The 14,111-nt window shown below is 50.5% G+C and overlaps 1 long non-coding RNA gene across 1 annotated transcript; it reads right to left on the minus strand.

The window, feature by feature from the left end:
* Positions 1-1,235: 1,235 nt before the first annotated feature.
* LOC139439129 (uncharacterized) lies at positions 1,236-11,493 on the minus strand. The gene is made up of 3 exons (XR_011648963.1): positions 11,088-11,493; positions 4,008-4,138; positions 1,236-1,586 (listed from the first exon to the last, which is right to left on the minus strand). It is a non-coding gene; the product is annotated as an uncharacterized lncRNA (long non-coding RNA).
* Between the last annotated feature and the right edge of the window lie 2,618 nt (positions 11,494-14,111).

The following is a 14,111-nucleotide window of genomic DNA, read 5'->3' on the forward strand; positions in this document are numbered from 1 at the left end:
GGGGCTTCCTCGCAGGCTCCTGGAGAAGGGAGACATGTTCCCACCACTGGGTGTGACCCCAGGAAAGGAGGGGGCCCTGGGCCCAGGGCAGAGGAGATTTGTGCCCTCCTGGGTGGGTGTCAGGAGAGGCTGCATCAGGCTGCATGCGACAAAGGCCCCTCGACACACCTCTCAACTCTTGATCGTAAGGAACCCAGGAAATCACCTCCGTTCTCTCATGACTGGAAACGTGTTCTGCCCTGCGTCCTGAGCAGTGCACACACTTTGCCTCTCCTTTCCTCAGACCCCCTAACTTCTCCTCTCCAGCTGGCAGAAGGCAAGGCTCTGCATAGGTGCCAAGCTGTGCCACCCTGCAGGAGCTGATCTGGGGCAGCCCAGCAGGTCCCCGAGCCAGCCTATCACACACCCTCCCCTCTACTTCGTTATTTCCTCCAAATCTTACACTATTCCCCACCCCCAAAGTATTCCTTTCTCTCCCCTTCTGCCCCCAATGCCTTTCAGGCCCACCCTGCCACCTCTTCCAGGAAGCCTCCCTGGCTCCTCGGGCATCCTCAAGGAATGCACAGCCTCTTCACAAGGCGCACCTTCCACTCTACCCCGCTCAACTCTCAAGGGTGGGGAGTGGCTCCCTGGAGGGCTGCACGGTGAGGCTTCTGAGCTGGGGTCTCCGTGGACTCCCATGTTCTGAGTTAGATTAATGATGCCTGCCGCAGGCCAGGCCAGGGCAGAGCAGGCGCAGCTCTGGATCTGCATCCCTCTGGCTCCTCAGTGCCCCTCATTCAACAACTGGCTGGTACTTTGCATTCCTAACCAGATTATTCATTTACTCGTTAAAGAAAAAAATTAGTGTTTACCATGTGCCAGGGTCTTGGAGACACAGTGCCCGCTCCCTGCGTTTACCTTCTTCAGGAACGGGTCATGGGAGGGGATAATGATAAACAGATCAACAGACAAATGGAAGGTGGTGAGATAGTCTGTGGACAGGCAGTTGGGGTGTTTACATGCAGGGAGGGCTGTTGGAATCTGCTGGCTGGGACATACAACACCTGAGAAGAGGTAGTGGACACAATTCATGGGCAGACGTTAAAAGGGGTAGATAAGATGTATTTGCATTTTTCACCAGTTCTTTAAAAGTAAACATTTTTTGCCTCTGAAAATATTCTTTACCAAACACTCTACCCTCCCCACCCCCCAAAATACAGCTACACCATTATCAAATTGAAAATAGGGGCATCTTTATTTTTACAACATCAAAATGTTTTTTCACATGATCGATAATGGAAGCAGTTCTTGAAGCACCTGTATCACAAGAGGCTGGTACTTAATAAACAGCCTGTGAAAGTTAAGTGATTTCAAAGGAGCTCTTCATCATTAATTCTAAAACACATAATCAGGATTGAAGTTGAAATATGTATGGGATATCAGTCACTTAGTAATCTAGCGGTGGCATTGATAATAATTCACTCTGAAGCAATGGCAGAAGCATCTGGTCTTTCCCATGGTGGAAGCAGGACAAGGCACCTGGCAGGGGAGGGGACACGAGCATGTGTCCAGAAGGAGCTCATGGCCGGCAGCACAGAAGAACACTTTATTTAAAAAAAAAAAAAAAAAAGAACAGGATTCATGGCTGAGGAGAGATTAAGTGGCCAAGAGAACCTATAGTGACCGGATCAAAACTACCTGATTCCCAAAAACTGTGGAGACAGAAGTGTGGATGTTTGCAGGTTTAGGGAGCCCCTTGTGAAGATGGGGCCTTATAGAATCCCAGTGAAATTATGAGAGTGTGTTGTCTAAATGCAGCCTTCAAAGGGACCCGGCTTGGCAAGACAATTCTCAAATTGCTCCTCAAGTCCCAGCAAGACTTTAATGGCCAAAATTGCTGACTCCTCGGTTAGTTTCATTTAATGATCATCTGGCTCTGCTCTGGGGGCTGGAAGGAGAATCTGCAGAGGGGGGTCCTGCCTCTCAACACAGCAAGCTCCTTCCCTCCACCCGTCCTGCTCAGAACACCAGGCAGGGTGCAGAAACTGCGCTTATATATCTGCTGTGGGAAATGGGGAGTTAGGGCTTAATGGGTTCAGAGTTTCTAGGGTGTAGAAACGTGTTGGTCACGGATGGTAGGGATGGTAGCACGACATTGTGAATGTATTTAATACCACTGAACCCTATACCTGAAAGCAGTTATCTTGGGAAATTTGTTTTATGTATGTCACCCTAATAATTTTTTAGAAAAGAAAAGCCAAAAAGCAAACCCAGGGTAAAAACTACTGACTTTTAATGATTATGGACCTATTATTTTTGCTTGGAATTTGAGGGTAAAATATCAATCAAATTGACTGTTAAAAAAATCTGTTGGATGATATTGAGGAGCTAACGATTCAGTAAATGATTATGACATGGCCAAGATGCAGGAAAAAAACAGATGCAGATGGAAAAGCCTAATATTTGTGCCCTACAGGCACTGGCAGTTCTGGAATAGTGTCAAAATTTAGAGGTGGACGTGGTAGTAAAGGAGGCACAAAGGAACATGTGCAGAACAAAAGAGAACCGAAAAATCAAAGGGCAAATAATTCTTTACCCTGCTACACCTGAAAGATTTCTCCATTAAAGAAACCACACTTTGCTACATTACAGAGGAGAGCATTCTATAACTGGGAATTGTGTAAACAACCCTAATAGCCAGGCCTACCAAAGGAATCCATAAGTAAAAGGAGTCTCAATTTATACTACATTGCCATAGGAAGAAAACAAAAAATGAAAGTGAAAACGGCCATAAACAACCATGAGGCAGAGGAAAACTGAATCACACTCCAAACTAAATTAAATTTCCTCAAAAAAGCATTTGGGGGTATGAGAAAAATACCTTCAACAGGATTATGAAAATTAAGAACATAAATGGACAGAAGACAGGAGAGAAATGAAGCAAAATTCATTGAACTCAGGAAACAAATACGTAAAGTTGACAATATCACATCAGCAATTGAGACTAAATTAAAGATGCCCAAAGAATAATAGAATGAATAAAAATGTAATTAAAAGCACTGAAGAAGGAATGGAAAACATTCAATAAAATTAAAATAAGGGGAGGGGTTAAAATGAATGGTAGGCAAATAAGTAAAATCCAGTATGCATATTGTTGGATTCCTTTAAGAAGAAAAACAAAACAACACAGTACAATATTTAAAACTCTAATCCAAGAAAAGTTTTTTTTTCTCCCCAAACTTAAGATCTGAATCCCAGGGCTCACAGTCGGACCCGGGTGGCGGGAACAGGCGTTAAGGCCCTCCGCTTGGGGTTCGGGCGTACTGCCCGCCCCTCTGCCCAGCTGCACCCGCTTCCCCCTCGGTGGCCTAACCCCGCCTCTCCCCCGAGGGCCACCGCCGCGCCATGACAGCCCCGCCTCGCTGCCGCCGAGAACCCTGGCTACCCTGTCTTCTGCCCGCAACCAGTGATGCACTCCTGCACGAGCCTATCAGCCATCTGCCGGCCCCCGGCCATGCCCCCTGCCCCTCCCCCATCTTCGCCCTATATTAACCGCTGTACTTCCTGAATAAATCAGACTTGCGCACAGATCCTGGTCTCCTCGGTAGTCTTCTTCCCACCGCGCGTCCTCCGCACCTTGCCGGCCCCGGAGCACCTTCTCGGAAGGCCCCTCCGTGTGTTGCAGCCCTCTGCCTGAGCCCACACCGCCCCTGCAGCGGCCCTCCAGGCGAGCCCACACTGCGACATTTGGCGTCCAACATGGGGGCAACAACTTCCCGGCCAGACCCCCACCCGCCTCGCCCGCAAGGTAAGGACCCCCGTCTTCGCTAGGCCCCGCCGTCGGCGCCATGGGCGGCCGTCTTTCCTCCCACCAGGCGCCTCAGGTTAGGGCCCTTGCCAGCCTTTTAGACACCAATCATATGAATGTCTCAGTAAAGCAGCTCCAAATGTACTGGGACCTTTTGCTGCCTTTCAACCCCTGGCTCTCCACTTGCCAGCTGTGGGACCCGGACACGTACACTAACCTCATTGACCGCGTCATGGCGGCTATGGAATATGAGAACAAGCATTTTCCCCCCAGCCTTCTCCCCACGCTCATCGCCATTCGCTCGTGCCTCCAGGGCACCCCCGTCAATCGGGTCGCTTTCCACTGCACCTGCGGTAAGAGCAAGGGAGAGGGGTCTCAGTCAGACAGTGATTCCAACACCGAGTCCTTGTCCAGCTGCCTCAACAACGCCCTGGACTCTTGCCCGCCCAAACCAGACGCGCCTACCCCAAGATGGCGAACTTCCGCCTTCTTCTTGGGAGGATAAAGGGAAGTCCCTCCCCCTATACCCGCCCCCTCCGGCCACGGCGCCATCTTGGCCCCCACCGGAAGAGGAGCGGCCGCCATCTTACAAGCCGCCTACCCCCTGGGGCAGTCCGCCATCTTGTGAGGCGCCGCCATCTTGGGACGAGCCACGTTCTCTCCCCACCCCCTGGGCACCCCCCACCGCGGATCCCTCATCCGCCAGAGGGCCCATGGGTACTTGGCCCCCACGGGCAGAGGCCCCCGCGCATCAGATGCCGCTCTTATACCCGCTGAATGCCGCCCCCTCGCGGCACCGTCCGCAGGATCGGTACCCCTTTACAGCCGACAAAATAAAAAACCTCCACAAGGCAGTTAAAGAGGACGGCCTCGGTAGCCCGTACGCCCAACATTTGCTTGAGGAGCTTAGCACTCAGCTCGCGGTTCCGTATGACTGTGTTTCCCTTGCTCGGGCCATTCTAACCCCCGGCCAATTCATCGACTGGCGTGCTCACTTTACATCAGAGGCAGAAAAGCAAGTGGCACACAACGCCCGTGTCGGGGCTCGCCATCCCCCGGACGCTTACACAGGCACGGGCCAATTTGCCAATCTGGCCCAATATCACAACACCCCCCCCCCGAGTTCTGGCTCCAACTTCACGAGCTGGCTTTACGCGCTTTCCGCAGCTGCTCTGCCACCAGACCTGAGCCACTTGCCAAGCTAGTCCAACGAAAAGACGAAGACTTCGCCGACTTCGTATCCCGGGTTCAGGAGGCCTGCAAGTGCAAGGTCCCTGGCGAGCATGCACAACAAGCCCTTGCCCGGGAACTCATTCTGGAAGGGCCACCAATGCCTGCCGACAAGACATCCTACCAATGAAGGAAAGGGGAGTACACAACTGGATCCTGGCATGCTCCCACATAGACCCGCAGGCCACCGTGCTGGCTCAGGCCATAGCCACGGCCATGTCCCTCTCCTCCAACTGCTTCAAATGCGGAGAAACCGGACATTTTGCCCGCGAATGCCCTCATGCTGCCCGACCACGACCATCCACGAACACGCCTCGAGACACCGGAGGAGCCAGGCCACGCGCGCCTCCCACCCCATGTCCCCGCTGCGGCAAAGGATACCATTGGGCCCATACTGCCACACCGCCAACAGCCAACGGCAGCCTTTAAACGTGAGAGGGGGCAGGCCTCAGCCCCGCCAGCAAGAGGCACTCATCCACGCCACCACCCCCTGCCGTAATGTGGACCGTTCCACTGGGACCCAAGAAACCAATAATGGAGTTAGAGGTTGAAGGCCAATGGTTCGAGGGAATCCTTGACACCGGGGCAGAAATATCCTGCTTCCCAGAAACAGCCGCACACAACTGGGGTGTGCTCCCTGGCCCCCGCGTCATTGGAGCCACCGAAACAGCTCCCTCATTCCAAACCAGCCAAGATCTTATTTGGAAGGACAAGGAAGGCCACCAAGGCATCTTCCACCCCCTTGTCCTGCCCGGCATCAACAATATCCTCTGGGGCCAGGATGTCCTCTCAAACTGCGGAGCCATTCTATCCACGGCTCCCCCCCAATGATATATGCCACTGCTCGCATTACACCTCCAGCACCCACTCCTCTTGAATGGGATACCGAGGAGCCCATTTGGGTGGAGCAGTGGCCCATCTCATCCCAGAAACTCTTAGTTCTCCGAGCTCTTGTCTATGACCAGCTCGACGCAGGACACATTGAGCCATCCACCAGTCCGTACAACTCACCCGTCTTCGTCATTCAGAAGAAGTCAGGCAAGTACCAGCTCCTCCACGACCTGCGTGAGATCAACAAGCACATCCGCCCAATGGGCTCCCCCCAAACGGGGTGCCCCCACCCCATGGCTATACCTAGACACTGGTGCACCGCCACCATCGACATCAAGGGGTGTTTCTTCTTCATTCCACTGCACCCAAAAGACCGCCCAAAATTCGCCTTCACGCTCCCGTGCACCAATCACCAAGAAGTAGCTGAGCGTTACCAATGGCGAGTCCTCCCGCAAGGAATGCGAAACAGCCCGGCCATCTGCCAGCTTTATGTCAATAAGGCAATTCAGCCATTAAAGAACTTTGCATACATTGTTCATTACATGGACGACCTTCTCGTGGCGCATGAAACCCCCGGAGGCCTCCAAGCCATCGTCACGGCATTACTGCGCCATCTCAACAACCTTGGCCTACAAGTCCAACAAGATAAGGTACGCATGGAGCTCCCCTTCACCTTTCTAGGCTTCAACATCCACAACACCATCACGCCTGCGGCCCCCCAACTGGCCATTCCGCAGAAGCTATCTCTGACAGAGCTACAGCAAATCTGTGGGCACATCAATTGGCTCCATTCGGCTCTCCCGATCACCACCGCTCAACTACAACCCCTCTTCACCCTTCTGCAAACCGACCAAGACCCTCCGCAGGCCGTAACAAAGAAAATCGCTATTACCTCGGCTGTGCAGGAGGCCATCCGAGCTGTCAATGATGCCCTGCGAGAATGCCAACTGCAGTGTCACGACCCCAACCGAGCCATCTTGGCACTGATCCTGCCTACCACGGGTATGCCCACCGGGCTCCTCTGGCAGAAGGGGCCCCTTCTCTGGCTCCATACCGCCAAAAGCAAGCTCAGAAAAATCGGCCTGCAAGTCACCCTCTGGATCTCCTTGGCCATTGACCTCATCCGGCAATGCACCCACACATATGGTACTCCCCCTGACACCATTGTGTGGCCGCTTGATGCCAAGAAAACCACTGCGCTGCTTCTGTCCAGTCCAGACATGCAAGTCCTTGCGGAACTCTTCCATGGCAAATTTGACAACCACTATCCCAGCCATCGGCTGTTTCAGGGCATCTCCCAGTTATCCTTCATCCCTCCACCGCACCACCCCTTCCCGTCTCGCCGCCCCTACCCACATGCCACCACCGCCTTCACTGACGCCTCCAAGAACAAGTTCGCAGCTGTCATCTACTCGCCTGGTACGTCAGAGCCTCAAATGCTCATCCACATCAATGTGAACTCTGTCCAGGTAGGAGAGCTCCAAGCCGTCGTCCTAGCTCTCCGCGCCTGTCCCGACAGACCCCTCAACATCTTCACCGAAAGCCTGTACACCTTGCAAGTCTGCCAAGTCTTGGCTTTCGCCACGTTTTTTCCTGCCAAAAGGCCTATCGACCAAGCACTCCTAACTCTCCAGAGTCTCTTGGAAAACCGCACAGTGCCCTGGTACATCGCCCATGTGAGGAGCCATTCTGGCCTTCCTGGACCTATCGCCGCCGGCAATAACCTCGCCAATCAAGCCATCCAAGCCCTCCCAGCCTCAGTAGAGTGCTCGGGAGGCCAACCGCCCGCCCCTCCACCTGGCGACCTCCTCAACCAAGCAAAGCTACTCCACTCTCGATTTCACTTCTCTGCCAGGAGCCTTCACAAGTTGTTCCCGGAACTTTCCATCCAGGCCTGCAAGCACATGGTCAGATGCTGCCAAACCTGTGCACCCCTTCTGCCCCTTGGGCCACTACAGCCGCAAGGAGTTAATCCACGTGGGCTACGCCCCAATGCCCGATGGCAAATGGACGTCACCCACGTGCCCCAGTTTGGCAGGCTCAAGTATCTCCATGTGGCCATCGACACCTTCTCCCACCTGTGCTATGCCGTTCCCCTCCCAGGAGAAACAGCCAAGCACTGCATTCAGGCCCTCAGACAAGCCATCCTCTTCATGGGAGTCCCATGGGACCTGAAAACTGACAATGGACCAGCATATCGCAGCGCTTCCTTCGCCGCGTTCCTGAGACTATACAACATCACTCATCACTTTGGAATTCTGTTCAACCCCCAAGGTCAAGGCATGGTTGAACACACTCATCTCTTCCTCAAGCATCTTATTCAAAAGGAAAGGAGCAACCATCCCCGCCACACACCTGGAGAAATTGTCACCTCTGCCTTAATCCACCACAACCTCCTCTGCTTTGATGAGGATGGCCTTTCCCCAGTACATGCTCATTGGGGCCCGTCCTACCAGCCCACACAGGCCCCCCTTGTTCAGTGGAAAGACCCCAAGACTAACATCTGTTCAGGGCCTGCCCCCCTCCTTGCCCAGGGTAGGGGTTTTGCTTGTGTCTTTCCAGATGACGCCGCCCAGCCCATCTGGATCCCAGGACACCTCATCCGGCCTGCCACTGCCGAACCACCTGACCCGGAGAGAGAAACGTCGCCAGCGACACCTCGCCCCTCAGATGGCCATGATGACCCTGAATGCCGAGCCCGACCCTCTCCGCCAACAAGTTCTGCGGCTACTCCACCTAGCCCAAGCTGAAAGGGCCCGGCGGCCGCCGCCACCCACCTTCACCCCCCCCAAGACAGGCTTCTCGAACGTGCTGCCTGGCGAGGCCCCCCCCCAACAAAATGAGCGCTGGCCCTTCCTCTTCCACCTTCTTCGGCGCTTAATAAAAGAAAAGGGGGAAATGTAGGGTGGCACCGTGTGGGAGCGTGGCAACAGCAAGGGTCGGCTCGTCTCCAGGCACCGGTGCGAGTCGGACCCGGGTGGCGGGAACGGGCGTTAAGGCCCTCCGCTTGGGGTTCAGGCGTACTGCCCGCCCCTCTGCCCAGCTGCACCCGCTTCCCCCTCGGTGGCCTAACCCCGCCTCTCCCCCGAGGGCCACCGCCACGCCATGACAGCCCCGCCTCACTGCCGCCGAGAACCCTGGCTACCCTGTCTTCTGCCCGCAACCAGTGATGCACTCCTGCACGAGCCTATCAGCCATCTGCCGGCCCCCGGCCATGCCCCCTGCCCCTCCCCCATCTTCACCCTATATTAACCGCTGTACTTCCTGAATAAATCAGACTTGCACACAGATCCTGGTCTCCTCGGTAGTCTTCTTCCTACCGCACGTCCTCCGCACCTTGCCGGCCCCGGAGCGCCTTCTCGGAAGGCCCCTCCGTGTGTTGCAGCCCTCCACCTGAGCCCACACCGCCCCTGCAGCGACCCTCCAGGCGAGCCCACACTGTGACATTTCTTCTGTCATTTCAAGTCTGCTGTTGTATGCCTCTAATGTGTTTTTTTATCTCACATATCATGTCTTTTGTTCCCATGAGCTCTGTTACTTTTCTATTCAGGTTTTCAAATTCTTCTGTATGCTCGCCCAAGTGTCTTCTTGATGTCCTTTTTTCATTAGCCATAGTGTCTTTCAACTCATAAATTTTGGAAATTTATATGCATCTCAATTAGTTTTCTGAAGTCCTATGTCTCTTCTGGGACTTTGATTTATTCCTTTTCTTGGGCCATTTCTTCCATTTTCTTAGTATGGCCTGTAAGTTTCTGCTGATGTCTAGGTGTCTGTTTAGGATGTTGAGTTTATTCAGATGCTCGATCTCTCTCTCTTTCATAGGGATTTATTGGTGGGAGGCTGTGTGTTACTGCTATTCTTAGTTCAGCTTGTTCTGGGTCTTTAGGATTGTCCCTGTTATTACCTCAAATCTGGGCCCTGCACCCAGTAATCGGTTGCAGACCCACTTCCAAGGGCCTTGGGGAAGGAGATTGTAAAAGCCAGAAAAAACCTTTCTTACTTATTTACTTTTAATTTCCTTGCATACACTTCCCTAGTCCACCCGCTGATGGTGCTCTTTGGCAGCCCTCACAGTTCAGTGCCTTGTCAGAGTGTGTTTGCTGCAACACAGACTGGATCACTGTGATAGGGAAGGCTTCCTGGAGGCTAAGAGACTTGTGATTCAAACTTTCTTAGAGGCAGTTCTCCAGCCTTTGCCAGCAGCCACCTCCCTTTTCCCAGGTAGGAACTAATTCCACTCCCCTCTGCATCTTCAACAGCCAGTCCTGATGAGTAGAATGGGAAATGGAGAGAGCTGGATCTCTTTAGTCCCTTGCCAGCAACCAAGACAAACAATGGCATGGCCGTGCCTGGCTGGAAGGAAGGGCTCCTGGAACACCAGGTCAAATTTGTGGGTCAAAGCTGAGTCAGCCTTAAGCCGTGTCTGTCTCTCTCCCCTTTCCTGGGAAGGTGGATCCCTGGGACCCCCTTTGTCTGTAGCTGCTAGTACAAGGCCCGCGAATTCAAAAGTATCTGTAGCAGGGGAAATGGCTGTGGCTCAACCAACTGGGCTCCCGTCTACCATATAGGAGGTCCAGGTCTCCTGGTGAAGGCAAGCTGGCCCATGCACTGAGCTGGTCCACGCAGAGTGCCGGCCCATGCAGGAATGTGGCCCCGTGCAGGAGAGACACCCTGCATGGGAAAAAGCAACCTCATGCAGGAGTGCCAGCCAACACGGAGAACTGGTGCAGCAAGATGACACAAAAAGAGACACAGAGAATAGAAAATAAGAAGACATAGCACGGGAGCTGAGGTGGTACAAGAGAGTAATTGCCTCTATCCCACTCCAGAAGGTCCCAGGGCAGCTTTCTCAGAGCCACCTAATAAGAATACAAGCAGACACAGAAGAACACACAGTGAATGAACACAGAGAGCAGACAACAGTGGGAAGGAGGGGGTGAAATAAATCTTTAAAAAAAAAAAAGGTGGTTCAACTTTAAAAAACAAAACAAAAGTATCTATAGCAAGGGTTCTTTTTTTAAAAAAAAAGATACATAGATTACATAAAATGTTACATTAAAAAAATATAGGGGTATAGTAGGGATTCTTAACCTTTTTTGTTCCAGGGATCCTGTATTAGTTAGCCAAAGGGGTGCTGATGCAAAATACCAGAAATTAGTTGGTTTTTATAAAGGGTATTTATTTGGGGTAGGAGCTTACAGATACCAGGCCATAAAGCATAAGTTACTTCCCTCACCAAAGTCTATTTGGAGCGAGATGGCTGCTGATGTCTGCAAGGAAGGGTTCAGGCTTCCTGGGTTCCTCCGTTCCTGGGGCTTTCTTTTCTCTGGGTTCAAGGTTCCTTCTTTCCTGGGGCTGGCTTCTCTTTCCTCCACATGCTGACTTCCTGGGGCTCCAGTTTAAATCTTCAGCATCAAATTCCAATATCAGAAACACTTACATCAAAAGCTTCAACTCTGTCCTTTGCCATGCCTTTTATCTGTGAGTCCCCACCCACCAAGGGGTGGGGACTCCATGTCCTAATGACGTGGCCCAGTCAAAGCCCTAACCATAACTCAATCATGCCCACTAATAGACCAGATTACAAACATAATCCAATATTTATTTTTGGAATTCATAACTATATCAAACTGCTACAGACCCCTTTGCCAGTCAGGTGAAAACCATGGACCCCTTACTAAGTCTACACTACACTGTGTGTTATTTAATAAATATATCACACCTTCACCAACATGTCCCCACAAGAATTTTTTTTTTTTAATTCAAATCAAGCTCATGGACCCCTTGTTAAAAACCCTGGTCTATAATGGGTTGGGGGAGGATGCTGGTAGTTGCAACTGTGGCTTTTAACTCACAGTTTTGCAATTGCAATTCTTTTCCTTTGCCCTTCTCTTCTGGGCAGTGTCCAGCCTTCCCCTGGTGTCCTAAACCCTAGAATATTTTTTTTCCATGCTGTTTCTGCCTGTCTTCTATTTTTCTGAGAGGGAAAAGAATCCTGTGTCTAGTCTACCATCTTCCCAGAGGTTCTCCCATACTTGCTATTAACCTGAGATAGAAAATCTCCTATTGAAATGCTGAACAAAGTTGATTTCAGCATTGACCTATGAATCCAAAATAATGCAAAACAACAACATCCACTGCTGTCTCTGTGGTGAGTAATGAACTGTGTACAAGAGAGACCTTTCCTCAACATACCACCCATTATTCACATCTCTCGCTCACCTAAGGAATGCACACTTCTTTGTGCTGTGTTCTCTAGCACAATGCCCATCCCCTATGAAATGTCCAGTGAACATCTGTGGATGTTCACAGTGTGATTTAAACTACTATAGGTTTGTGTAGTTAAGAGGTGCTGACAATGGGCAATAAGATCATGAGGTGGGGGGCAAAAGGCCTTAAAGAGAAAAGCATACCTTGATGTAGCAATTTGATATTATTTATGAATTCCAAAAAGAAGGATTATGTTTGTAAACTGGGCTGTTCCTCTTTATAAAAACCAACAGATTTCTGGTACTTTGTACCAGCACCCCTTTGACTGACTAATACACGTGATTAGACCCTTCTTTTCCTGCCACACCCTGTGCTGTTTCTGGCTCCAGGGTATTTGCTCCTGTAATTGCCTCTGCCTGGAGTGGCTATGCCTTCCCTCCACTTCACCTGGTCACCTCAGAACAGAATATTCAATCAATATTTGTTTCAAGTATCAAGAGCAAAAGCAATGGGATTATGTTCCAGAAATTTGTATATCCCTCACTTCACTCAGGACCATCTACTTTCTTTGAGGGGCTCCGTGTACAAAAATCATTAAAAATTTCAAGAGGATGACAGTATAGCATTAAACCAAGCACCAGGCCTGTGTAAGCATGGACCCAGACTTCCCATACCATATTTTATTTACCTGAATTTATATATCTGAATCCTCCAACAAACTGTGAAGTTCCTAAAGGGCAGGAACTATTCATTTGGTAGATTATCAATAACTGTTTCTTGAATGAATGAATGAGTGTCATTAATCTTGAAGAACGTATACGATTTCAAAAGAGAGAAATGAAACCTCACAGGTGAAGGAATAAATAAAGCTAGAACTGAAGATCAATGTGCAGGGTTTGTTTGGGGAAGAAGGGTCCAAATGACAGAAATAATATGATGAGAGGTTTACAGTGTCCCGTAAGGATGGAGTTTCAGAAATACTTTGAAAAAGCTTCCTGGAGAAGACTTGATCATTCACTGTCTTCCAGGCACTTGCTATGTGCTGAGGAAGCATCAGCAAATACAACTGATTTTCTCTCTCTTCTCACACAACTTAAAATGTAGTGGATGGGAAGAAGATATGGCTCAAGCGATTTGGCTTCCAACTACCATACGGGAGGTCCTGAGTTCAGTTTCCAGTGCCTCCTGGAGAAGGTGAGTTGGCACGGTGGGCAGGCACAGAGAGCTGATGCAACAAGATGGTGCAACAAAAGAGACACAACAAACCAGGCAGCTGAGGTGTTTCAGGCGATGAGCATCTCTCTTCCACATGGGAGGTCCCGGTTTTGGTTCCTGGTGCCTCCTAAAGAGAAGATGAGCAGACACAGAGAGCACATAGCAAATGGACACAGAGAGCAGACAGCAACTCCAAACAACAAGGGGGAAGGGAAATAAATAAAATAAATCTTTAAAAGAAAAATGTAGTGGAAGAGGCAGATATTAAAACAAGTAAACTTAAAAAATGAAAAAAGGAAAGTGTGAAGATGGGGGGAGATATAAAATAAATAGGTTTTGGGGAAAATTAACCTAACTTCAGATCAGTGCCTTGACCAAGTGGCCTTTATGCTGAGATCCACCAAAACTGCTGTTATCCAGGTTCCAGAAGGCCTCCACATCACCAAATCCAGCAGCCAGTCTCAGTCCTAGGCTAACTTGTACCATCAGCAGCATTTGCTCACTCTCTTCGAAATAATTTCTTCACTCAGCCTCCAGAGCACCAAGCTCTTCTGATTTTCCTACTTGGCTGCAGATTCCTAGTCTCCTTTAATGATTCTTTCTAAACCCTCCCAACCTCTACATGTTAGAGCAACAGGGGTTCTCAGAGTGCAGTCTGGGGCCCCTGGAATCCTTTTAGGAAGTCAGTGGGATACGGAAGCAGATAAGAGAATCCAGCTATTTTTATGAAGGCAGACATTAAAGAGATATGAAAAAATGCAAAGCAATGGCACTTCTCACTGATTTTTTTTTTTTGGTTTAAAACTATTTTTTCTTTAAAAAAGTGTTATTTATG

The sequence above is a fragment of the Dasypus novemcinctus genome, chromosome 6, assembly GCF_030445035.2.
Source record: "Dasypus novemcinctus isolate mDasNov1 chromosome 6, mDasNov1.1.hap2, whole genome shotgun sequence".
NCBI classification, from domain to species: Eukaryota; Metazoa; Chordata; class Mammalia; order Cingulata; family Dasypodidae; genus Dasypus; species Dasypus novemcinctus.